This window comes from Brassica napus, chromosome C5 (assembly GCF_020379485.1).
Source record: "Brassica napus cultivar Da-Ae chromosome C5, Da-Ae, whole genome shotgun sequence".
Classification (NCBI taxonomy): Eukaryota; Viridiplantae; Streptophyta; class Magnoliopsida; order Brassicales; family Brassicaceae; genus Brassica; species Brassica napus.
This window is the reverse complement of record NC_063448.1, coordinates 23693110-23705920: the sequence shown is the minus strand read 5'-3', so window position 1 is coordinate 23705920 and position 12811 is coordinate 23693110. Positions and strand designations below refer to the sequence as shown.

General features: G+C 33.0%; 1 non-coding gene across 1 annotated transcript; it reads right to left on the bottom strand.

The window, feature by feature from the left end:
- Window positions 1–12273: 12273 nt before the first annotated feature.
- LOC125588049 lies at window positions 12274–12380 on the bottom strand. Its single transcript, XR_007324445.1, has one exon. It is a non-coding gene; the product is annotated as a small nucleolar RNA R71 (small nucleolar RNA).
- Between the last annotated feature and the right edge of the window lie 431 nt (window positions 12381–12811).

Genomic DNA, 12811 nt, shown 5'->3' with positions numbered 1-12811 from the left:
ATCTTGTTTTTTTAGGGTGCCACAGAAGTAACATATATATAGTAGATTTGTCCAACACATGTTAACACATGCATTTACAGAAAAGGGTATTGGGAGATCGAGTAACATATCAAAATTATGGAAATATGAAAATCAAGAAGAATTTGGAAAGATTAAAAAGATTAGAAAATTAGTACATCCCTCACTACTGATCTACGATGAAGAGTAGTTTAGAGGAACTAGATGTTTAGACCTAGAGATACAAATATCTTGTTTTAGCGATCAAATAAGCTACTATTTATTTATCAATCAAGGAACTAGCTTAGCTAGTGATGTGTCTAACTAAAAACCATAACTTAAGAGTCAGAAGTCATGAAATGTGTACAAATCACATTAAATGAACCAACCAAACGATGGCTAAGTAGTAAGCGTTCATTTTCAGTTTAACTATATTTTATACTAGCCAAAAGATCCGCGCAATTGCGCGGAATGAATGTTATAAAACTAATTTTTATCTATTATTATTTATTTGTATTCATTTACGTATTATGTATATAATTAAATTAGAGTGAATACATAAATTAAAACAATACATCTTGTTTATTTACGATATTTTTTTGGTAAATAAATCAAAACAATCATTTTATTTATTTTATATGGTATATAACTAAATTTCAATGACATAGACATAGATATATAGTATATTTTAATATAAATATTTATTATTGAGAATTCATACTCATATGATAAACAAAAAATTTCTAATGTGCGATTTTTTTAATGCAAATTTCAAAATTTAAATATTAAGATTTCAATACTTTTTGAATACAAATTTAGAAATTATCATATTTAAATATTTTTCTATGTTATATAGTTTAATTTTAAACTATATTATTATATAATATAAATGTCTAGAAAATGAGCTTCATATTTATACGATTTATGATAATTTGTATCTTGTTATTACCAAAAAAAGTTAAACCGTTGATCACAAAATTTTAGTGTGAGACATTTAACGTTTTTAATAATTTATAGTCGTTTTAAAAATTCAAATATAACATATAAAAAATTTAATTTTTTATTATATGGTTAATGTGGTTGTTTAATATATTTTAATAATATAAAATTAAACAAAAAAACTAAGATACAAAATTATTATCAAATATTTATTATTCATAATCATTAATTGTCATATATACGTTAATCATATTAGGCAATTTCGTAACTTTTATTTAAGAAAAGTGCGAGAATATTCTTTTGTACACTATTTAACAATTTAATAGTTAGTTTAATAAAAAGTATAATATAAGTTAAGATGTACCAGCTTATTTCTCTAAAAATTCTAAATTTCATTCTCATGGTGATACGTGGCTACAAAACAATGTTGTAATGTTTCTCAATTGATATATAAGGGATTAGTACTAGGATCGGCCCGTCCTACAAGCGGGATATATTTTAGGGAAATTGCCACAAATACCACATTCATAGTACCACTTTTCATGTTTACACTAAACACTTTTACCCTCACTTTTAATGAAGGGTAAAAGATATTTATACCCCTAAAGTTAACTAATCTAGACTTATGGTTTAGAGTTGATGGGTGGGGTAGGGTTTTGAAATGTGAAATTTAGGATTCTAATAAATATATAAATAAATACTTTAAAAAAATTTAAAAAGTATTTACAAACATAATTTTCGATTTTCAAAAAGAAATTTTGAAAAAAATAAAATAAAAAAAATTCGAAAAAAATAAAATAAAAATAAATTTATAAAAAGTTCGAATTTGAAAAAGTATAATTCGAAAATATAGAAAAAAGAAAAAAATATTTTTTATTTTTTTTATTTAAGTAATGATTTATTATAGATATAGATAACAAGGGTATAAAAGTCTTTTGCCACTTAATGAAGAAGACATTTTTGAAAATGTCCCTTTAGTGGTGGTAAAGATGAAAAGTAGTACCGTGAAAGTGGTAAACATAAAATTTCCCATATATTTTACTTATGATCTAGATTATTATTTTTTGTGTAATTTTGTGGTTTGTGTTTTATGATTTCATTTGCAAGAAATGTGTATGATAATGATTTTTTGTTTTTTAGAAAGTCTTAGGTCAGAAGAGATTATATGTAATAAGATATATTTTTCTTGTTTTTTTTCCGCCAAGATTTGTTTTTATTAATCAAACGGGCCAAGCCCAATCGGCCGAAGCCCAAGTACACCAAGTACCAAACAAAAAGCCCACAGATACAACGGGCTACAACATTAACGGCCGAAGCCCAAGTAAACTAAACGCTCCAAAGGCCCAAACATTGAAACCGGACAGCTTGATCTAGGCGCGCGACAAGGAGGCTGGGATTTGAACACGTATAAGAATTTGGGCCATCAGTATGACACGTGTCACCCGCCTCGACTTGACCGAAACCTCTTCGCACAGCCGCCGGAACTTGCCATCGACAACCTCGTTTCGCTGGAGCTCAGAGACTGAATAGTCTCCAACGAAACCATAGTCATTCTACGCCGCTCTGTCTTCACGCCGGAGAGTTCCATCGATCTAACGAGATCTCCTCCGACAATGTATCACCACAAACCCTAGACAGGCGAGCCGAGAACCAGTGCTATCCTCCTCTTGTACGTCCTCGCCGTTGCCGGAGAGCTTCATCATCAACCGAGATCTCATCCGCGACGGCCCACGAACCCATACCAGACTACAAGAACCATACCGCACTTATCACACCTCGATCTAATCACCACAACCCAAAGGACCTCGGGTTCCAAGACGGCAGCGCGGAGCTTTGCAAGCCTCCACTCTCTGTGACCAAAAGCCGGCGAAGACAGAGCTGAATGAGCCTCCCCTTCCCAGAAGCTAAAGCGGCGACGGTGGATCTGAGAAAGCCTCCACCTCCCGCATAAAGACCGGCGACGATGGATCTAGGGTAGCCTCCATCTCCCGAAAACCCCCTCCTGAACATGCAAGCCGCTCCATCTCCATCGGGAACCTCCAATCGATCGCGTCGTTACTCCAAAAGCCGAGCCACCGTTGATGGATGGTTGCGGTACCAGAGCTCCGACAAGGCGGTCGATGACGGGACTGTGAAGAAGGAGCGGGGAGGAACAACTACAAAGGAAAGGAAAGGGCTCCGGCGACGACACGAACGCTCATGCGCCGGCCGTACGCCGGACCCAAAAGAGGATCTGGTTTCTCTCTCTTTTCTCACTTTTCTATATTTTTCTTGTTTACAATACTTGTTTATGTTGTCAAAAAAAAAAAATAATTGTCTCTATGTTATAAAGTTATGGTATTGATATACTGTGAGCACTTTAAATGGTCTTCGTGTTGTTTCATTTTACAAAAATTTGAGTCTATATTAAAGTGTACTAATGGAGGTTATGTTGTTTTCTATAATTTTAAATTAAATTTTAGTTTCATATAAATTTAAATATACCTTAAATATACAATGAACCGGTTACACAAATATATTATGGTAGGTAAATAAAAATTTTGTTTTGTTTTATTTATTATTAACAAACTAAAATTATTTGTACTAATATTATTTAATTTTCATAACTGAAAAATTATATTCAAGAAAGCAAGCTACAAGAATAAAGGTTAATTAAACGTTAGATATGATCAAAATAGTCTTTTATCTTGTTCATTCCAATTTTTATGTAAAAATTAATTTAATTTTTTTTAAAAGGAGCTTTAGAATAATTGAATTATCGTCTCCAATCATAAAAAAAAACAGACATATAAATTTTTTTTGGTTTAGTGATTAAATAGATTTATCAATATAACTATAGTTACAATTTTGCAATCGACAATATTTATATATAACTTTTTGTTTTAATTTGATCAAACTGAAATGTGTAATAGAAAAAAAAATTATGGACAAAATAGTTGTGTTTTAATATAAAGCTATTTCTTTATTAATCATCTTTAATTTTATTTATATATCAAACGAATGGTGGAGAAGAGTTGTCACCACTATCTCTTTAATTTCATATCTTTTTTTTCTTTCTTCTCACTCTTTTTCTCTTTTCCTTTTAGATCTACTTTCTTGTGCAAAAGAACCACCGTGAAACTCATGATTCCACCGCAACTGCCGCAAAGCCTTACACCACCACTGTCTGTACATCTTTCACCGCCACTGCCGCAACTCCTTGCACCGCCACTGCCGCAACTCGTTGCACCGCCACGCCTCTTTCTTTGCATCCAGCAACCGCAACTCCTTGCACGACCACCGCTACAACTCTGTTTACCACTACTTTCATTCCGCTCACTTTTCTTCTGCTATCACCACCGTTGCATCATACATCACCAATTTTATCAAATTTATTGCCAACAGGAGATCCATTCTTTCTTTTTGATTTTTTTGTTATTGAATTTTTACTTTTATTATGCAATGAAATATATGAGGATTTTTAATATTTGTTATAATTTAATTAAAATAATTTTTTTTTGTATAAATATTTTCAGCTGCCGAAAATTAATCGGAGGTGGATTACTCAAAAAGTCATCGGTACATTCAGACAGTTTCCGATGAAAATTTTCGACAATGTTATCGACAATCTGATGAGAGAGAATGATAGGAAACCTTTGTTCCCGATAAACTCCGATGAAATGGTGATTTTCTAGACCTAAACTCTGATGAAATTAGGATTGTCAAAAAATGATAGGAAACATTCGTTCCCGATAAACTTCTGTTTAATATGGTTGTCGGGTATCACTTCTTTTTCTTGTAGTGAATGAGCTTTATTAAGCAAAACATAAAACCCAATTCTAATAGAAACACACAAATATTGCTTACCAAATTAAATGAAACGATGTGTTTTAAAGACCGGAACACGTGGCGGTTCTAGGATGCACGAATTAGTGAACTTGCATCCTAAGTAAACATTCTGGGAGAGAAACAATCAAAACTTTATATATATACATATATATAGATATATAGATGGTAACAATAATAATTTATTAAAAATTAAACAGTACAATCCCCCTCCCGCCCCCCATAATCCAAATATATAAACTTTAAATAATTTTTTAAAATATTTAGTTATAAATAAAAAAAATCAAAAGCACGAAAATAATAGTTATATTTAATTATGGTAGTTCTCACATTTAGTTAAACCCAGATTAGCGGAGAAAATGAGTGAATCTCACAAAATTTGTTTTCTATTTTCTTGGTCACGAATCTCGACCTTAAATAAATTAATAAAAATAAATACCATAATTAAAATTAATACAAAATATTTGTTTATAATCAGATTGGAAAAAAAAAAACAAGAAATATAACCAATAATATAATAATTGTTTTTAAAAAATACATAATATAACTTGAAGTTGATATAGAGATTATTCAATAATAATAATTAGTAATAATACATAATATAATATAATAATATATAAATTTAAAATATATTTTGATATAAAACTGAAAGAAACCTATTTACAATATTGATTTTAAGTTTTATCAAATTCAAGTTAAAAAGTCAATCTAACTTTTTCTATTTTTTGGTCACCAAACAAGAAGTTAAAGAATTTGATAAAATATCACAATCAAATAATACATAGTCAAATTAGAGATTTTTTAAAAGTCATAAAAGAAAATTTCACAATATAAACAAATAAATAATTCAAATTTTTACAATTAAAAATATATCAAAAACAAAAATTTGAACGATTATAGATAAAATTTAGATTAATAAACCATCAATACTACTTATTTCACGCTTCATCAAAGTAAGGTAAATGAAAATTTTAGAATAAGTAAATTTGACAGTTTTTCCTTTTTGATCATTAAACTCAAGTCAAAGAAAATCAACAAAATATTGCAGAAAAACCATAAATATTTTTAAAAAATTAGGAAGAAAGATAAACTCGATAATAAATATCATCATCATATATATGTATATAATATCATTTTAATATTTTATACTAATAATTTTAAAATATATGAAAATGGTTTGAAATAAATTTTAATCGTTATTATCTTCTTGTATAATTTACATGTACTTGAATAAATTAAAGGGATACAAAAAAATATTTATCATTTTATACCATAAACCAAAATACAGTATAATTTATCTAAACTAACAGAATTAATAAATTTAGTTACATTGATATAGCTGTATTAAATTTAGAATTTCTATTTAGAAGAGATAAATTTGATGACTAAATGGCAATCAATCCAAATGTATAGTAATTTTAACAATTTTATATATAAAGTAATTAGCTTTAAATAAAATTGGTACATTTAATAAATATTTATTTAATAATATGCTATAGCTAACAGTCAATATAAATGAAATCAATGATACATAATTATTTATTTTTAAAATCTAATTATTTATTCAGATAAAAATATTTATTTGGTTATTAACTGTAATAAAATATTAAATTAACTTTATTAAGTTATCTTCAACAATTACTAATGGAACTTAATTAGTTTATAAAAGTCTAATATGATTTATATTATAAATTTATAAAATAGAAATATAAAATCTCCTATATATTATTTGTGAAACATTACAATTTCTTTTTGTAACCACATGTCATCACTAAGATGATTCTTAGAATTATTAGAGAAATATGTTGGTCCATCTAATTATATAATAAGCTTTTTATTAAACTAACCATAAATTCATTATTAATGTCATTTATTATTTGCTTAAATAAAGATTACGGAATTGCCTAATGTGGGTAAAATATATATGACAATTAATGATTTTGAATAATAAAGATCTGATAAAAAAAATGTATCTTCTATCAAATTTGTTTAATTTAAAACTATTAAAATAATTTTAAAAAAAACACAATAACCATATTATAAAAATTTAGATTTTTCTGTATATTTTATATTTTGAATTTTAAAAAATGACTATAAATTACTAAAACTGTTAAAAGTCTCACATTCAAATTTTGCGATCCATGGTCTAAAATTTTTGTTATGACAAAATACAAATGATTACAAAATCATATAAGTAAAAGTCTAATTTAATTAATCATTAAGATTTAAAATATATATGTATATATATCATTCTAAATTAAACTATAAACCATATTGAATAAATAAATATTTTAGTTTCAAAATTTACTTTGAATAATATTTTTTGATAAAAGTTTTGAACTAACATTGATAAATTTTTTTAAATTATCAATTACTAAAATTATTAATCCCACAATGAAAATTTCGTTATCAGTAATTTAAAGTTTTTGTTATTAAAAATACACATGATAAAAAAAACATATGAGTAGAAATCATCATTTAAAAAAAAATAGACATTAATATTAAAAATATACTATGTATGTTAATATCATTTAAATTTAATTACATATCCTATCAAATTTTTTTTTAAAAATGTTTGGATTAATAAAATTGATTTATACGTTCGCACCAATTTAATTATATATGTAATAGCTACTGACTTTTAATTATTCAATATATATTTATTATTTCATAATATGTAAGAACATATAATACATAAAATAATTTATATATATAATGTTTATCCCGCGCAAGGCGCGGATCTTAATCTAGTATGATACTAAAATTGTGCTTAAAGCATCCAAAAATGTAATGTTCAGTTATTTGTGGATCGAGGTTCCTGAACCTTAATGGTTTTAACTTCTTTCTCCATATCTATCTTAACTTTTGGAGGGTATGTATGAATGTCTTTGAAGTATGCTTAAATCGCTGATCATGTTTGGATAAGTGTGGGTGGTTACTGTTTTGGTTCATGACTAGAGTGGTTCTACCGGTTCTCATGTGAAGATTCAAATGGTTTTATTAGTGTTACGATATGGTGGGAGCTTATGGAAGTCCGGCTTAAGGTTGTGCGAGCATTAAGGTTCCGTCAAATTGGTTCTTTGGTTCTTGAGATAGAATTATATAAGTTTTTTTTTTCAAATCCAAAAACAAGCTTCCTTGACTTGTTTCTATCCGCAATTTAAAGATCGGAACACTCTTCCCCAGTGGTCGCTGTCATCATGACGCCTACTTATGTTCCCTCAGCGAGATTTGGGCTAAAGTTTTAGTACTTAATTTCATCATATCTTTCTAGTTTGTTCTTATCATTGTAAATCATCGAAGGATTGTGATCCTTGTGGTTTATGGCTCTGGAAAGAATGTACTCTTTGCTGGCTCTGTGTAAAAATTTCATGTTTTTAATATAATCTAACTAATGACAAAAAAAAAAACATCTAAAAATGTGAGACCGGTATTGAGGACAGGTCTAGTTCTATTAATAGTTAACTATTCTTATGGACTCTAGTGTTTTAAAATTGGCAAGTATTTAGTTTGTTTCCAGCCTTACTTCTATCACATATCTATTAATTAAGGGGAATTTGGAGACGTATACATAACATGTTAGTAATTAAGTTTATACCCATAACATAGTTTAGGCTATGATATTATACATATTGTTATGCAGTTTTCCAAAAATACCCTCTGATGCGCGTGTAAAATAGATATGTTGGGTTTTTTGTTTAACCTGGAAATTGAAAAGTCTTTTTTCACTTTACAAAAGAAAGAATGCGGAAAAAAACATAGATTTGGAGGGTGAGAACTTTTGTTTGTCTTCATTTGGGAAAGAAAAAAGATTACCCTGTCGTTAACGGCTGTAACGATCTTTGTAAGAGTCAAGAAAAAGTCAGGGTTACAGAAGTTGGAAAAAATTGACGGCGGTGTGAGTGATTGCTGAACGCAAAGGACATGAATCGAAGTAAGTCCGTGTGATTTATTAGCGGTATGAAAAAATATAATCTTGTTCGCAGCAACCCCAATCTGGGTTTTCGGTAATTAAATCAGATCCGACATATATTTTTCAGATCTGATGGAAGAGTTTAATGGTTTCTGGTGCAGCCTGGGTATGGCTTCTGCTCCTGGATCACTTGAAGGGGAATGAAAGAGGGTTGTCCGTGGAGGCTACTAGCACTCTGCTGGACTATGGACGTCTCTCTGAAGATATGGAATGGCGACAGAGATGGTTTGCTACTCAAAGACACAAGATTACCCTGTATTTTCTAAGATGGTTTTCACTAAGGAATTCCTTCCCTAAGGTGAGATCAATGTTCCTTTAGCTGAACATAGAAAGCAGGAAATGAGATAACTCTTTGCTGAAAGTGTTTGATTGAAAAGTTGAATGACTTTCACAAAGTATGCGTAGAAAGATAAATAGAAAACCCCCAGCAACCCTAATCATAAACCAAGATGGTTTAATCTAATTCCTAATCTAAACCCAATCGAAATTGGTTTTTAATAAATCCTAATCCTACCCGAAATTGGTTTAATTTAAATGAAATCAAATACACTGAAATAAAATTAAACCAACATGCTAGTTTATCTTGGTTCTCCTCTTCTGATTTAAGCCCTACGAATTTGGCTAAGTGTTGGAGGCTCTTCTCTTGTGCTCTCAGTTTTGATCTGGTTACTGGTCCACTCCACAAGCTGGCTAGCTCATTTGGTTCTTCTCTGCTCAAGTCTGGCTCTTCTCTGCTCAAGTCTGGCTCTTCTCTTCTCAAGTCTGGCTCTTCTCGGCTCAAGTCTGGCTCTTCTCTGCTCAAGTCTGGCTCTCCCTCGTCAGACTCACTCAGCTCTCCAATGTCTCTACTCATGGCTGCACCATCCCCTCCTCCTTTAAAAGGATTTGTCCTCAAATCCGAACCTTCTAAGATAAACGCATTCATAACATGCTTCTCATACACTGCTCTGGCTGTAAAGATTCATAACACACAAGACATCTCAGAAAGTAATGCTGGTTCTTCATGACTGACTAAGAACCTTCTTCCCCACTCTGGTGGTCGTACCAATCCCATCTGACCAAGAATAAGCAAGTTCTGGTCATCTCTCAGCACAACTTGATCTAAAATCAAAGTGAATCGCCTGACATGATTCTCCTGATCAGGAGGTCGTGTACAATGATCCCCATACTCACTCTTGAGTCTAGGACCGTGCCCTGCCTCTCCTGGGCCATCCCTGGTCTTTCCACACATTGATGGCGTGTGATACAAGCTCTGCATAGACCTCATATCAGCATGAATCACGTTTTGTCTTGGTCTAGGATGATGAGGCCAAAGCTGCAAGTCTTTATGTAGTTGATGCAATTCGGACTTGCTTTCTTTTATCCTGTCGTTGCTGCTGATTTGAGCTACACTCTGATATCTTGCATGTTTCTAATGTTTTATCCATTCACCCATGTGCATTTTGATCATATAGATTAGGATTTAGCCATGTTTAGGTTGCATTTTGCATACATGAGTCCTTATCAGGTATTGGAGTACCACATGGAGTTCTTGGAGACATTTGGGTGCAATTGGAGTCCAAAAGAAGTGTTTAAAGTGATCATTGGGCGAGCACCTTACCGGAGCGACACCGTCAAGTCGCTCTGATCTCCCTATCAGAGCGACAGGGAAGAGTCGCTCGCGTTTTGATCACCCGGAGATGCGAGAACGAGTCCGGAGCGACCTCTCGCAGCGACACAGCGAGGTCGCTCCCGAAGCATGGAGCGACTACTCAGAGCGATGAGCGGAGGTCGCTCGCGTTTTCATCACTCGGAAACGCGAAAACGAGTCCGGAGCGACCTCTCGCAGCGACACAGCGAGGTCGCTCCCGAAGCATGGAGCGACTACTCGGAGCGACGAGCGGAGGTCGCTCCGCGTCTTATTTCTGGTCGAACTTATGATTTCTCAAGGGCCTTTTGGACATATCATGATGCACGTTTTTATTTTCTAAACCTATGTTTTAATACTCTGTAAACCACCAGGAGGCAGGGGATCTTTTGTTCTTAAGAAAAACCACCAAAAACCTTTGGAAAGTCATCTCTTGAATCAATTGATCAGTTTTGTTATTGAAATTCTGTGTTCTTATATCTATTTTTTTGTGTTTCTCTACATGATTAATCTGAAATCCAACATGGGTTTAAGAGGAATCATGGAGATTAGTGAGTAATCCCCCTTTGAATTCATGGGTTAGGGAGATTAAGGGTGATTAGGTTAGAGCTAGGATGTTTTAGTGTAGATCATTCATATTTCCTTGCTAGCAGAGTGAACCTAATGCATCTTCTGAGTTGGCCACTCAGTTGTTGATCCTTAGGCATTTCTCACCCGAAAGGTGTTCGAGGAAATGCCCGAGACAACTCTTCCTAGCTTTTAGCATACTTTGCCAAAGACATTTGTTGTTAGAGGTGCTAAGATAGCCATTGGACTTGCTAGTTATGATTACTTTCATATTATTCAACCAAAGACATTTGATGCTTGGATTGTGTTAGTAAATGAACATTCATCTAGACATAGAGTTTGTTTAGGATTGTGTCTAAGCTTAAGGTTGATAGTTTGATTGATCGTTTGCCATCCTTAGTTCGAAACTTGATCACCCGAGGTCTAATCCCTATATCCATGAGTTCTCTTTTCCAATAGTTAAGAAAATATCATTTAGTTATTCCTTTTAGTTAGTTATAGTTTAAAAACCCTTTTAAAAACCATTGGTTGCACTTAGATTAAGTGATTACTTGCATTCTCGGTGCTTTCATATCTCTCAGAACTGGTTCGACAATCATTTATACTACAACATTTGTCTTAGGAGCCTTGAAAACTCCTAACATCAAATTGGCGTCGTTGCCAAATTCTGAGTAGATTTAAACATTGAGATTTAGTCAATTGCTTGAGACTAAGTCATTTTTATTTTCTTTTGTTACTGACTCTTTTTCACCTCCTCTTATTCTACAGGTGTATGAACTTGCGGAGCAACGGTCCATCAAACCTAGTTCCACGAGCTGCAGACATCAGAGCTTTAGAGAGAGAGTGTGCTAGAAAGAAAAGAGAAGAAGAGCAACAGGCTCAACTGCAAAGACTGAACACTGATATGGGAGACGTTCATCAGCATGATGCAGGCGTCAATGGCGCTAATAACAATGCTCCAGCTAACCAACAGCGAGCAGCTCGACCCATTGGCACTTACGATCGCCCCAACATTCATGGTCATAGATTGGGAATCCGAGCACCCGCTGTGGCAGCCAACAACTTTGAGATCAAATCAGGACTCCTCAACGTGATCGAGAACAACAAGTATCATGGCTTGGCTCTAGAGGATCCATTTGATCACTTGGACAGGTTCGACAGCTACTGTGGGTTGTCAAAAACCAATGGTGTGTCCGAAGATGCCTTAAAGCTCAAGCTATTCCCTTTCTCTTTGGGGGATAAGGCACGTCAGTGGGAGAAGTCTCTACCCAGCGACTCTATCACCACTTGGGATGATTGCAAGAGAGCATTCTTGGAGAAGTTCTTCTCTACTTCAAGAACTGCTAAGCTGAGAAATGAGATTTCCAGCTTTCAACAGAAGGGCTTGGAAGGATTCAGTGAAGCCTGGGAGAGATTCAAGGGCTACCAAGCTCAATGCCCACACCATGGTTTCTCTAAGGAGAGTTTGCTGAGCACATTCTACCGTGGTGCTCTTCCTAAGTACAGGGCCAGACTGGATACAGCTAGCAATGGGTTCTTCTTGGGGAGAACTGAGGAGGATGCAGAGGAGCTGGTTGACAACATGGTTAAAAGTGATGCAGTCTACAGTGGAGACCACGACAGAGGTAGTAGAACAGATGATAAGCAGACGAGGAAGGAGTTGAAGGCTCTACAAGATAAGATAGACATCCTCATTGCTGACAAAGCTACCCAAGAGCAGCTGCACTTTGTTGGCAACCCAAGCCAAGAGACACCAGTTGTTGTCCATGAAGTTGAGGGTTTGGAAGGTCAGGAAGAGCTGTGTTTCATCAACAACAATGGTAGCTGGTACAAGAAAGAGCCCAACTTTCAGTACAACAACTACCAACAGAAATCCTATTCCA